The sequence below is a fragment of the Cygnus olor genome, chromosome 9, assembly GCF_009769625.2.
Source record: "Cygnus olor isolate bCygOlo1 chromosome 9, bCygOlo1.pri.v2, whole genome shotgun sequence".
NCBI classification, from domain to species: domain Eukaryota; kingdom Metazoa; phylum Chordata; class Aves; order Anseriformes; family Anatidae; genus Cygnus; species Cygnus olor.
In genome coordinates this window covers 10,203,574-10,217,890 of record NC_049177.1, presented here as the reverse complement: position 1 = coordinate 10,217,890, position 14,317 = coordinate 10,203,574, and the positions used below count along the sequence as shown (strand labels likewise).

Here is a 14,317-nt window from a genome sequence, read left to right as displayed (position 1 = left end):
GTATAATTAACAGCTATAAGGGACACTTTCAAAGCTGAGTGAGCTACAGTCACCCTTCCTCTCCCACACTGGGAGCCTGCAGAACACTGCTAGGGAAAAATGAGATCCGAGAATGAAGCCTCAGTATTAGTGCCATGTGGAAAGAAAAGTCCTAATAATTTAAGTTATTCCCACAAAGAGGCACTGATCCGCCCGTGCATAAGTGGGAAGCTATTGAGGAGTTAGTGAAACCATATGGGAGGTTCTGTTCAGAGGAAGAAAATCACCTGCACAAATATAGTAACAACTGCTGAGCAGCTGGTCTGTAGATAAGGATTTGGGGATAGAGAGGATCACAGACTGAGCACAAATTATAAACATCAAGTCGTCATAAACAAGGCACCTTTATACAGTAGCAGGAACACAAATTTGAGAGAATGGAAGAAACCCTCATGGTCTGCTCAGTTTTGGTCAAGCCTGTGATAAAGTCCATTTTGGGGCGAGGCTTGCCAAGAAGGAGAACCCCGGACACAAGCACAAGAAAGGCCAGAGGGTTAATAAAGTGAGCTACAAGGGAAGAGTGAGCTGACTGAGGTTGCTCAATGTGAACAAATTAAAAAGAGAAGAGAAGATTGAGATATAAGGGTCCTTAAATACAGTAATGGTTTCTGCAGAACAACAGAAAAAAATATCCTCCACCTCTGTGGTAAGAAGACGTAAAGGACTCAAATTGCAACAAGAGACGTTTACTTAAGTTGGAAGAAGCTTTCTAAGTGGTAAATACTGCACTAACCTAAGGAAGTCTCGTTGCCTCCTGTATTAGAGGGTAAATGAAAAAGACTTCACAAGAACTACCCAGCAATAACGATGACGCATTGAGGCAAAGGGTCAAGATGATCTTCTGGAACCTCTCGGGCCTCTTTTCCTATGAAGACAGTGAAATACTGAAAGCTTTGCAGCAAGACCAGAAGCTAAAAAATTAATCTGATCTTTTGCAGTATGAGGTCTTGCTGAATTGAGTCCTTCCAGCCTTGCTACTGTTATACAACCTCTTTGAGGAATATTACTCAGATTTATAGCAAAAAAACTACAAAAAAGGTTGAAAGCCCATTAAGACAGCAGAATTCAAGCATTTGTAAGTTAAAGACTGACAGAATAAGGCACTATTTTTAGTATTAATAGTTTTCTGTAGTTTTGTGATAAAGTTCCTTCAAGAACACTTGATCAGCCCTATGCAAATACTCGTAAGACGCATAAAACCTGCTCAGCATCTTCCTCCCAGACTAGTGCCAGTCATGAAGCTATCAGTAGCTTTTTTGTTAGAGCTCGCTGCTGGGGGGGGGGGGGGGGGGCGCGGTTTGCGCCTCTTTCCCAAGACATTTCTTCTGTTCCCCCAGTGCTAACTACAGCCCCCAGGATATGCCCCTCTTGATTTGTCTAAGGAATAAGCACAGAATTATTCACTTTACAAAGAGTGATGACAACACCTTAAACATTTCAAATCATGTTTAACAGGTTTTTGGTCCAGAATATTTAGATGAAGAGCATTAAACTTGTCAGCAGCGATGATTTTGACCCTTGTTTTCAAGAGCAGTGCTGGACAATGCCGAACCGTGTGTATCACCCCAAAGCAGGGCCTTCTCAGGAGATGATGCGTGGCATACCAAATACTTGCTTCATGAATTAAGTCGTAGAGCTGTCCCTAAGGGACAGCCAAAAATTACACAACCTTCAAAGGGGCACATAAAAGTTCACCAATGCTCTAATATTCCAACTAAACCAAACCATCAGCTTTGTATTGCAGAAGATTTTGCTCATCCAGGGAAAATAAGCACCACCTTTGTAAATACAGGCGATGGCTAAGAGAAAGAACGACAGTCCTGCATGAAACATGGTAGCTGAAGCATTAGCCCTGGGGTCTTCCAGGACAGTTATTTCACAACAGCGTATAAAACCTGTAGTTCTGCATAAGCAGAGCAAAAAAGGTGACTGCACTTTCCCTTCAAGCTGAGAGATGCAAGCCTGCTCCAACTGCTATTTCCCACTTAGTAGTGAAGAACAGAAAATGTGTATCCTTTTCATAAAGCATGTATCATATTGTTGGGATAAAAACAACAAAAAAACCAATAACCGACTACATGATTATTAGCTTGCCTGGTTCACTTGCTCCCCCGTTACATGCAATCTACTAAAGATCATGTTCCCCCAAAAAGGCCCACTTCATGTCCTTAAGGCACCTCTATTCCCCCGTTACACCACTACTGTGCATTCAGCACTTCAATATAGAGTGTCTTCTCTATTAACTGAATAAAATAAATAAAAAGAAGCAGCAATGCTGATGAAGAAACTGATAAATTGTTGTTGATGAAGCAAGGGCAGGGTAGTTCACGCAACTAATTGCTTTCATTGAAATGAAATCAGGTTTAAATCAAGGGAAAATTTAATTCTTCAGTAAAATACTTCACCTGAATTATAATCCATAACATGATAGACAGAGACTAAATATATGGATACTTTGCCCCTACAGCACATGCCACCCGTCACAGACAAAAAATTGAGATTTTTTATTAAACAAATCCCAAAACGTAGCCCCATCATGCATGCTCCTGCAAGCCTTCACACAGGTGGCTCAATTACCTCCTAAAACTTATGTCTACTATTATCTGCATGAAGTATCTACTTAAGAGAAACATCATACAAATGTAAAGAAAATTTAAAGAAAAACATTTTGTCTCCTTGAGACTGAAAAGTTTTCTTCCCTTACGCATATATCCATCCACTAACTGAAGAAAACTAAGATATTTTTACAGTTAAAGACGAGAATAAATGATTTCTCTGCTAGTGTTTGTAAAGAAAACACTAATTTTTTTTGACAATATTCCTCAAAACTTAATTCCCAAAGATTACAGAACGATTATACGATTTGCTCCTTTTCAGGGTTCTTCACACATACCTATGCTCACAATTGAAATGTCAAATACTCTCCTTTAATAAAAATAAAATACAATGAAAATTTGACTAATGCAATTTCTCCGAAATTACTAATTGTGTGTGCTTTCAAAAGCATTTTTAACTTGGTTAGCAGAAGTCAAACAAAGTAAATTTCTGACAGTAATGACAAAAGGGAATAAAAATAATCTGAATACCATCACAGACAAATATATCAAGCACTTCCCACTTCAAAACCAAAGGCCAATTTTAAGTGAGCACTTACAGAGCAACCCTGGTAATACACCAGTTTTACCATTTAGTTTTTAAATATATAGAATTTGCTAAAAACACTGCATACATGACAGATTCAAGGGATGACATTCTTAAAAATAGCAGTACCTAAAACGTCATGTATCATGCTAAAACAGAAGGCAATACACATTACAGAAAAGTATCACAAGCTCACACAGATGCATTAGATTAGAGAATATGAGAAGAACTTTCTGCCATTTATTTCAAGTTTCAAAAGCAATAGCAAAAATTTGATTTGCAGACAGAGGGGGGAAAATAGCACACCTGAACACCAAAGAACTGCTCTGACCATCTAGTCCAACCCCTCGTGCAATGCAGAAGAACGACACAAGAACGACCTGCAGCCGCAAGCTTAACTTGTGCTAAAATTACACCGTTTTTAATAGGAAGACAGGTAAGCTCGATTTCACATGTTCACCATGTCCCTGATCACACCGGACAGTTTGATACTACATTAAACATTTGACCTTATTTTAGAGATGATGAACAGCTGCTTGAAAACAAACAAATAGCTAAAAACCTATCATTTTAGAATTATTTAGCCTATAACCTGCTACAATTTCAATGTGAACCACTGTTCTTTGCATTTGCTGGAACTTCCCTGGTATCTCTACTCAGGCTAAAACAGTGTGGATTCCTGTGAGGAAATCTGCTTTCTCCAAAAAGCAGCCGATTACCACAGCAAGTACAATGAAAGAGTACTTAAAACAATAGAAAAATAATATATCGGAATTGTCCCCTCACAACACCAATAAATTTGACTGAATAGATTCAAAAGCTCTCAGAGTTCAAGTTACATTTGAAAAATCTGAACACTTTATGATTAAATTCAACCCAGGCTATGGAAACATTCCTTTGGCACCCATTGCTTCCTGGTCACTCACAAGTTGAATCTGAACTGGATCCCATCAGATGTCCTGCAGCTGAGCTATTGCAAGTGAGCATACTTAGCAGTGAAATGGCTATGGACATAATATAAAACAAGATGGTCAACTTACCTAATCCCTACCTTTGGAAAGCAAAGAACATCTAAAACGTAAGGATAACTGCAGGAGTGAGTGCTCTTTTGTTTCATGCCTCCTCAAGTTTCTGACTAGTTACTACAGTTCAAGCATAAACAACTGCTGATACCTGATCATTTTTCCAGATGCACTGAAAGCCCATGTCCTCTTGGCTTACTGCACATGTGCCTCCTCTTCAAGTCAGATAAATCAAGCTGCTCTCTGAAGTTGCACCATGAGTAATGTTCAAGACAGTCCAGCACTGAATTCTTTTCTCTAGAAAGAAAAGCAGTAAGAAAACTCAGAATCCTATTGAACAAAAACTTATTTAAATAAATGTTCCTAAGATCCATCCAAAACATCCTATTAGCATATCCTGATGTTGCGTGGTACATTTAAATGCAGCAGAAAACATCCAAAATAAAGTATGCACTTTCAAAAAGGATGAAACCTAGGAGTAGAAAAACACCTCATAACATTTAGCACATCCTTTCTCAGCACAGGCATACACCTTATAATCCTTTTACAGTACAATTTTATTTTAAATTAAGCAAGCAGCTCCCATAAAAGAGCTCACAGATTTCCATATTAAATATACACACACACAATATATATATTACTATGGATTGGGTTAGATTTTAAAATAACACTTCCAGATAATCTATTAATGATTTTTTCCACTTAATTTTATACTAACACTCCAAGTTATTTCCCTCATTATAAGCAAATTTTAGGAAAAGCTTAAGCTATTATAGTCTTCCAACACAGATTACAACTCCTCATACCATTATTTCTCTTAGTGTCACAAACACACAAGCAAAGAGACAACAGATTTTGAGAATTCCAGGCCTGAGCCTACTGTATATTCTTCCCATCCCACAGAAGTCTAAAAGATTGCAAGACTTAGTGTGGTTCTTCATATCATTAGAAATAATCAACACCTTGAAACTACAGAACTGGCTGATACTAGCCTGTAATATGAAAAGTGAAGCAGGTAGTCTTAAAGAGAGATTAGCTCTACCTGCAGACATTGTTTTTCTTGGATCCTTAATCACCACAGACACATCAACATTACTACAACATTGAAAGAGGGATTCAACGATGCTAGCACAACTAATTCTTTATATTCACTGTTTTTGTGGCAAATTAAACAGCAAAGGCAATTCCACACTCCCAACAAGAAAGACTGTGAATTCAAGGTTAAGCTACATTCAGAGGCTATTATTTGGTCTCCTGAAAGGAGGATGACGACAACAGCAATATACACGCACAAAAGTCCCAACCTGCAATCACTGTTGACCTGTACCAGGCCTGTTTTAATCATTTATTAGCACAGTAATTCCCACTTCAAGCACCATCCTGGAGGCAATGCACCAACACTGGCCCTAAGAGACGCACAGCTGCAGTAAATCTGTTCAGCCGTTCCCATCCCTCACCACCAGCAGCAGCAGGTGACTCTTCCAGTGCTCTGAAGCTGTGCTACAGCTCTGCTTTCACACTGTTATTTGAGGCGATGCTCCTGGAGGACTTCTCCCACTTCGCTCAGCAGTTTGTAAAGAAAAATAAAACCTCCAAATCACCGAAGCTCTGCTGTACCTTCTCACGTGGAAACAACTGGTCATCGGCACGAGCGGTGTTCTTGTAGGGGCTGGTGCCCACACAGCTGCACAGAAGCACCGGCTGGCACCAGGACCATGCCACACAGACACGTCCTGAGAGCGAGGTGGGGACACAACAGGAGTAAGAGCACCAAACACACAGCATCCAAGCTCCTTAGAAGTGCGGGCAGCTGACCACGGCAAAGCAGCAGAACATCTATACACCTTGCTACAGACCAGGCCAAGCAGCTAGCAAAAAAAAAGTAAATAAAAATAAAAAAATAAACTAGAAATAGGGAAGCACGCTACACAGGTATACAGTCTAATTCCTAATTAGCACATTGCTGTTAATAACTCCTTCCAAAAGAGGTACGGAAGGACAGAGCATCACATTTGAACAGGTTTATTAGATCATTTTTAGAGTTTAAACCTTTTTATATATTAAAATATAGATGGTTGTTTTTATTTACAAGAAAATCACTTGGTGATTGCATGAAATCAAGGAGAGAAGTCCCAAAAGCTGGCAATCACAATTTTTACCACGGTTTTAAAGACAGGAATCATGGACATATATCTGTGCGTACACACCCCAAAATGTATTTTCTTGCTTAAGAAAAAAACACTTAGGTAGATGCTACAGATGAAACAATAATGCATAACTGAGAATCAGAAACATACAAAATCGGGAAAGATTGCATTTGATTACAGTACAGCTAAAACAGCACATTAAATTGGAGAGATGTTCTTAAAAAACACTAGCCTGAAGATGCCTGAAGCTGGAAGAATGCCACTGGAATATATTATTGAATTTCACGTGAAAATTACAGCTTCCTAAGATTATAAAACATCGTTTTATAACTGCTAGCAAAGGTAGGAATTGTCAGTACCCTAGAGGAGACAAGATTTTAGGGGCCTGAGGCCTTTTACCACCAGATGAGTTTTGTTCTTCCTGCACCTGTATTTACTACAGCTTTGTATAGTGTTCTATCAGCTTTAACACATTGCCTGCCAGGTTTAACTTGAAAGATTTTATGCACCTGTAAGCCAATACACAAAACAAGACAGTATCACAGATTTAAACTCTTAACAATGCATAAATGCACTTATGCCCTTGGTAAAAATTGTTATTTTTGTTGTAGAACAAATACAAAACCAATTATATGTAATATAGAGAACCATACACACCGGAAACAAATTACAAAACATACCTGGTGGTTAGATTTTTCCCCTTTAGGATAACCATCACAGACCCAAATATTCCTTTCAATCTAGTATTTCTCATCCTAACAAAATACCAGCAGAATTCTGAGTATTTGGTTCAAACACCATCCCTTGCAGATGTATTTTGTTTAAAGAACTGAACAAACAAAACATTATTTGCTTTGAAATTCTCCTGCTTGTGGTGAAAGCCGAGCTGTGACTGTTAGCATTGTTCTCAACAGAGCTAGGATTTCGTTTCCCGTGTTCAATTTGAGATCTGTTCAAGATGCTGCCCACCACCTTACCGTGGCTTTGCACTATCATGACCATATCTAGTGCAAAATAAAATATTTCGTGCAAAATACATACTTACAGGGAAGACTGCACAAACACCATGAAAATAGTAACTGGGGCCAATTTCTTCAGAGACTAAACTTTGTCCCCAGCCTTGTTACTCTCCCTGGATTGATATTGTTCTTGTACAATACCCAGGCCTTGAAGCCTTGGGAAGTTCCTGTCCCAACTCGCGAGGTGGGAGGGTTTGTTATTTTAACTGCTGGCTGATAACAGCTTATCAGTAAGTTTTCAAAGGTTAAACGACACATTTTCATGGCAAAAAAAAAGCACAGGAAGCACAAGGAAAATGTTGAATTCATGTTCGCCCTCCTGCTGCTGGGTCCCTCCAGCAGGAGCCGAACACTAATACACCATGACCTGCAGTGCCATCCAGCAAAGAGAGATGAACCAAACTCCTGTTCAGAGAAACCATAACTGCAAATACCTCTGGAAGCCAGTGGGAAAGCAACAAAAATGCTTTCTTTCAAAGCAGGAGCTAGCTTTGCCTGCTACATTCACACTGCCACACAGGGTGGAAAAAACTAACCCAAAATCTTTAAGTTTAGTCTTTAAATACAGTGCAATTTTATTCCTGTTGCCAAATTTATCACAGTGCTACGACAACTCACTGGGAAACAGAAACAAAATCAAGTCCTCAATTAAGGCCTGCTATGATCTTTGATTTCTATCCCAAGCAAGCTACTGACCTGTAAAGGGCTGATGCAACTTTAAACCAGGAAAGAAAAATAAAACAAGTTACAGACTTATTACTAATTCATCCTGGCTGAAGCCGCATACCAGCAGCTGCTGCCTCTCTCAATTAACAGCAAATATTGAGCAGTATTGTCATTTAACGGTGGTGACTGAGCACAAGCGCAAAAAGAGACGGGAGTACATTCAGGAGAGCAGCTCTCTTCATAAACAAACACCAAAAAGGTGAAACAAAAGGGGAAAAACACAAGGAGAGCACACATTCAGCCTCTGTTGCTGAAGATTTGTCAAAAAAAAAAAAAAAAAACAGATGGGGAAATCAGCCCCGTGCTGTGATTTCTCGTGACCCCTTCTATGCACGGGGAAATCCAACGCGCCCACAGCTGCACTCCCCCTTCCTACCCTCTTGTGCCCACAGCCACGCAGCCTCTCGCACCCACTGGCTTTAAAGCGAATAATTATACAAACAATGCAATCAGAGCAAGCAACTGGAAACGATGCACTTCTCCCACGATGCCTCCGCAGGGACTTCAGCGGCCTGCTTGCTCCGTGGGGTCAAGTCTGCTGGAAGCCACTTAGGTACAAGCGGATATACATACTTTGTATCGCATTTACAAGATGTGTTCCCAGCAAATCAGCAGGCAGTGGCACCTCGGAGGCTCTTCCATGAGCTGACTGCCAACTGGGCCAAGGCCAATGTGTGACCTGAGGAAGTGAGGGGATGCTGAGCCAGCCAAATTGGACTGCAAGGTGCATGCTGGCAGCGTAGATACTACGTGAAAAGAACAAGCAGCTTCTGTACAGCACTCATTACCGTAAAAGCTAGAATAACACCATTCAAATCAATATTTATATTGGAAAAAATCACTTATTTTGGAGGTAGCGAACCTTTGTACCAGCCTTTCTGCACAGACAGCTGCATTGTAAGCACGGGAACTCCCCGGAGAGATGCTCTGAGAGACCTGTCAAACGTACAGGAGAACAGCTTTGCAAACAGGCAGGTAAAAGCAGGCTTGGGATCCATCGAGCGCTTCGAGCCTCTGCGAGCACGCTCTTCGTTGTTTTGCTCAGTTGGCTGGAAGTCCGCTCATTTCCTCAGGTCTCATATCCGTACCCAGTGCACCTCTAATAACCCGCCCGGTTTGTTAGGAGGTCTCATTCCCTCCAGGTTCCTCCGCCACCTTTGTGCTGATGGTATCTGAGGTCTTCAGATATATTAAGTGACATGACTAATATCTGCCATCTGTACATTGTTACCTTCTCCCTCTCCTCTCCTGGAGAAGTGTCATCAGTGAAGTGCTTGTTCTACTCTATCTATTTTAGGAGCGTGGGTTTTTAGCATCCATGCAGCACCGTTTCAAGCTAAAAAAGGTAAATCAGAGAAGTAGACTATGCTGCTGCAGGGAAGACTGAACACTTGTGACATCTCTTGGTTCCTGTAAAAGCCTCTGCCTAGGTTCAGAGACAAACCTCTGTTTTGCAGAAGTTTTCTTCCCTTCTAGTGTGCCCGAGAAACAGAGAACCACTGCCCAGATTTGCCCCCAGGCTCCAGACAACAGAGCAGCCCACAGATAACATCCAAACCTCTGAAGGTACCTGACTGCTCTCCACAGAAACCGAGCCAGTCAACACAGCTTGCAGTGTCAGCAGATAATATGCTGCACCATTGTGTTTCCTGGTCAGAGGAGTAAGGAGCTCCTACACAATTACACCACCTCGCTGTAACTAGACTGCTAAAAGCACATAAAGGTACAAATAACTGAGGCCAGATCTCTGCTCAGAGTGGGATGAAAGCTTCCAACTCAAAGGAATATTAAATATTACTTAACCTGATGGCTTCTCACCATTTAAGGAAAAAAGCGGAAAAGGAAAGATGGGCTGTAAGGGAGAGAGGCCAGTGGAAGGTAACTGTATACATTTCTTGCAGGAGCTGTGTCAAAGTATGAAGAAAAAAAAGACATCGCACTGTAGGAGGTTGAAAGGCTTGAGTCTCTGGCCCCCAAAATGTTTATTGTGCAAAGCAGCCGATTCATAGTAAGCATGGTTCTTCTGCTGCTGAACTACATACACCTCCTTTGATTTCTACATGACACAAAGTGAAAACCTAAGTATAAAAATAAAATAGGAGAAAAAGAGCAGAGAGATCTTTGTACCTGGCACAACACAGCAGCACAATGGCTAGCAACATACACAGAGCTCTAAAGCCAGTACCTCGATTTCACAGCTTGGACAGTTTGGCACAGTGCTGGGGATAACAGCCCTAAGAACACAGCTGTTGCACTGCACCTTACCAAACAGAAAGCGCTGCTCATCCCCAATTAAGGGCACCATGTTACCTGCTAAGAACACAGAGAAACTGGAAACAGGGAATGAAGATGCATGCAGAAATACTGAAGAAACTGAATCCACAGAGGCCAGTGAGCAGAAAAGGGACCCAACAGGAACTATTCCTCTAGCAACACTTCTCCTAAAAAAAGGAATCATTTTCTGCCTGTGCGATTTGCCTTGCAAATAAAATCCATCAGTAAGGATCACCCTTTCCCCATCATTTCCTTGAGTTACTCCCATCCCACTAAGGAATGGGCTCAGACTGGTTAAATGAACTTGTGAGGGGAGAAGAGTTGCTGATTAGTGTTTCTTAATGACTAAAATGGCTTATCCTAAAAACGAAATGAACACATTCCCTGACAACCACGGAGATCTCTACCTCCATTTTTCTTTTTTTTTTTTTTTTTTTTTTTTTTTTTTTTTTTTGCTTTTACCTCCCCCAGACTGTAACCTGATCACCATTATCTGCTTCTTTTGGCTCTATTGTCAAAGAGCAGCCCATTTCCCTTCCCTATTTATACCTTTTACATCTCAAACTTAGTTCTTTTTCCTGTTTTTACATCCACTTGCCAAAATTCATACAACTGCCTCTCTCTCCTCTGCCATCCCCACCAGCATACCCAGTCATCCTCCCAGTCTCCAAGCCTAAAGAGAAATCCCAGCTTCACTGAAATCAAAGGCTCAGTCAGCCCCAGCTTCCACCCCAGCAGCGTGACTGTATTTCATTAAAATTATTTCTGTTCCCCCCAAGCAGCAAATGGGAGAGCATCAGAAGAAGAGCAGGAAAGCCGTGTGCTTGGCTTTCCTAACCCCTCACACAGCTGAACACAGAGGCAGGCTATGAAGTAACAAGCTACAAATGCCGCTGAGCATAATGAAACCTGTCCGGCCTTTGGAAATCCTCCACACAACAAGTGCGGGTCATTAACAAGTACAGGTCTGCTCTTTTAAAAGTAGTAACATTTTTTGAAGCACATACACTGGTATTTTCATATTTTGCACTCTCCTCAAGGCTGGGAGTATATTTTAGAAAGTGACCACGAGCTTCAGAAGCAGGTTCAACGTGCAGTTTCCTTCTCTCCTGAGGTAGAGAAAGAAAAATGAAGAAACAGAAACCCACAGCAAAACCACAATTAACCTACAAAGACAAAATTAAGTGTTGCAAGCACACCCACATCAGAAGTCTCTTTTTCTCCGCAATTAGCTGCTGGCAACAAGCTCACAAACCAAGACAACATCCCTGGCTCTTCCACACCCACCTTACACAGGGGCGTACTACTGCCAACACAAAAGGACCCCCAGTTGCACTGCTGGCCACTATGAATGTTCAGCTTCCCAAAAGCTGATGTGACACGGTGCTTCTTCCTACGGAATGGCAACCTCTGCAGGCCTCCAGAGAAAGAGGCCAAGTACTGAATAAGATACAGATAACAACCAAACCGCGGGTGTGCCAGGCTGCTCGAGTGACAGAAAACATTAAAGATTTATATTGACAGATTACGATACGGTTCTATTGTAATAGCAATCTCCTGTGAGACAATCACGCTATTTTCTCATGAGAAACTCTTAATATTAAGATAAATGGCATTCAGCATATTAAACAGTCATCCTGTATCTTATCAGACACCAGTTGAGGATGTTGCCCACATGCAGAAGCTGCAGAAGAGAACATATTCCAAGGAAGTAGCTCATCGACCGACCCAAAACACTCCTCCCGGAGGCTTGGCCTCAGTCATACCCTGTGACGTGCAAGCACAGGGAGGATCCTTCCTCACCGGGATGAAGGTGACCAAGGTTACTCACCCATCAGGACTCAGAAGAAATCAAATACACTAATTAGCTTGAGCTAGGGAAACCCGTAGCTATGCAACGCCTTCTTGCAGTGCTTCTTGGGCAATCAATAAAGCTAACAGCCACCACCAGAACCGTATTTTACATATTATTTCTCACCAAAGAGCCAAAAGGAAGTCTCCCTACATCTCCAGCTGACAATAGCAGCGATAGCTCCATTCTTCCAGGACAGAACAGGCTGTAAATATTGGCTGAAAACACTTATTCCCGCTGGGGACTGGTAACTGTCTTTAATTGTTGGCAGCAGTTGGGGGCTGGGGGAGTCTCTCTTGTGCCAAGCAGCGAACAAAAATGAAAAATGACTGTGCCTTGCACATACTGCAGTACCTGAACCTAGGTCGCCGTGAAGGGGCCGTCTTGTAACACCCATGGGATTCCTGTGCTTCCATTTAAGCTGAAGAAAATGGGTTGAACAAGAAAAACATTTTAAAACAACCCTACACAACTCCTGAAGGTAATTAAAAGCAAAATGGCTAAACAGGTGCTCTGTCCTTTGTGCTTCAGATCCAAGGGTACGGCCGTGCCATATCAGCGTACATTACCAGAACATCTGCAGCCAGCCACAGGCCTGCAGACCTGCACGTGGACAGTGATGCTCGTTAGCATTTTTCTTTCAGTTTTACATCGATTGAGTTCACTCCAGACATACAATCCTAGCATGCTAGGAAGGTATTTCTGACTGAGCATACGTAACAAAACGCACACCATGAACAGGAAACACATTTGCAGAGCATTGTTTAACATCAGCCACATCAGTATGGTCTGTCAAACATTTTTCCCCATTCCCTTCAAGCAGATAATGTTCAGGAGTTTCTTTAGTTTTTCATAAGAAATTCTTCACATCAGCTGATCAATAGAAAGCAATCTGTGGAAAAAAACAGTTTATGTTCTATTATGAGATGTCTATTTTACTCCTACCAAATAACTGTGGAAGCTGGGTTGCAAACCCGAAGGTCAAAGCTAATAAAGTAGGAAAGGGAGCATCCAAAAAGGAGATTTCTGGATGGGACATGAATATGAAATAATCCTTGAGAAACTGCCCTGTTCGTCTTCTGAAGAACCGCTACCCATTGTACAGGAAGATGACGAGCTCAGTTTGTGACCCAGTGAACTTTAAGGCTGAAGAGAAGAAGAGCAATAGCAGGTGGCCTTTGATACCAAGGTCTCTGCTCTTGCAGCTTCAGTGTCTACTCCACTGCTCCAGGCAATCACTCGCTCTCAAATGATTCCCAGAAAGACCAAATTCTACTTCAGAGGTTCAACACAGCTCAGGTAATGTTTCCAACATGTTTTTGAGAGGAAACACGAAGCGATCAGAATGATGTGGCTTTTTTTCTTGTGCCAAGTGCCCAAGGTAACAAAGGTAATCAAGATAAAGGCACAAAAGACTTTGACTGCAGACAGTAGGTACCTAATACAGGTATGATTTTCTAGGTTGGCTTTTGTGAATATCATCATCTGGGATGACATAAAGGACAATTTTCTTTAGACGATTAGAAGAGCCAGCTGAGAACACTTAATACTCACTTCTGCCTCCCCTTTGGGCTTGCCTTGTATCTTCTGTGTAAGCAATGGGTTGATCAAACTTCTTCCTGCCCACATGCATCATCGGGAGGCAATACAGAAAGAGTCTCTGAATAGTTCAAAAGCCAATGCATTGTACAGGTAACAAATCTCAGCTGCACAGGACCATACATATTTTGAGAACTACAAAAACTAATCCCAATGCCAAAAATTGTCCCTTTTTGAAAGGATTTTGACACATCAACAGTCTGCATGGGTAAGAGACAAGTGTTAGCCATGAAAGGATTTAGTAATTTTTCAAATTCACAACTTCCAAGTATCAGCCTCTCTGCTGATGGGAGAATAACGATACACCACGATGAGAAATTATTCCTGCAGATAAACCCTCAGCACGATGCTGGTTCCTTGTAAAGAAGAGTATAGTGGAATATCTTTTTCTTTAGTCAACAGCCCCACTTCTTCAAACAGGCAGCCTACTGATCATCAGCTTAGGCTAGAAGGCTAACAGCTAAGAAGCAAAATGGTCACTGGTCACGGCTACAGAGC

At 41.5% G+C, this 14,317-nt stretch overlaps 1 protein-coding gene across 5 annotated transcripts in view; it reads right to left on the bottom strand.

Annotated features, from left to right (window-relative positions):
- MAP3K13 (mitogen-activated protein kinase kinase kinase 13) overlaps positions 1 to 14,317 on the bottom strand; it is a 74,628-nt gene that overhangs the window by 43,397 nt on the left and 16,914 nt on the right. For all 5 annotated transcript variants that reach the window (XM_040567160.1, XM_040567155.1, XM_040567158.1 and 2 more), the window contains exon 4: positions 4,354 to 4,499. The gene's annotated coding sequence lies outside the window, so the exon portion shown is untranslated. The remainder of the gene's footprint in view (positions 1 to 4,353; positions 4,500 to 14,317) is intronic.